Raw genomic sequence first — 223 nt, forward strand, 5'->3', positions numbered from 1 at the left:
GGTATGTACATGTTATCGTTTGCGTGGCACGGCCCCGTCGACGGCGGCGTAGCTGGCGCAGATGCCGCTGGCGCTCTTCTCTCCCCTAGGAGGAAGACCCGCGTCCCGTCTCCTCACGTGGTGTGCTGACGGAGCTGCTCGCGGGCGGGCACAACCTGGCTAGTACGTGCACCTGGAGCGGCGCGTGTGATGTGGGTTTTTGTAGCAGTGGTGAGCACTTCAG

General features: G+C 63.7%; 1 long non-coding RNA gene across 2 annotated transcripts in view; it reads left to right on the forward strand.

Moving 5' to 3' along the window:
• LOC119592687 overlaps positions 1-223 on the forward strand; it is a 60511-nt gene that overhangs the window by 15180 nt on the left and 45108 nt on the right. The window lies entirely within an intron of this gene.

This window comes from Penaeus monodon, chromosome 30, assembly GCF_015228065.2.
Source record: "Penaeus monodon isolate SGIC_2016 chromosome 30, NSTDA_Pmon_1, whole genome shotgun sequence".
Classification (NCBI taxonomy): Eukaryota; Metazoa; Arthropoda; class Malacostraca; order Decapoda; family Penaeidae; genus Penaeus; species Penaeus monodon.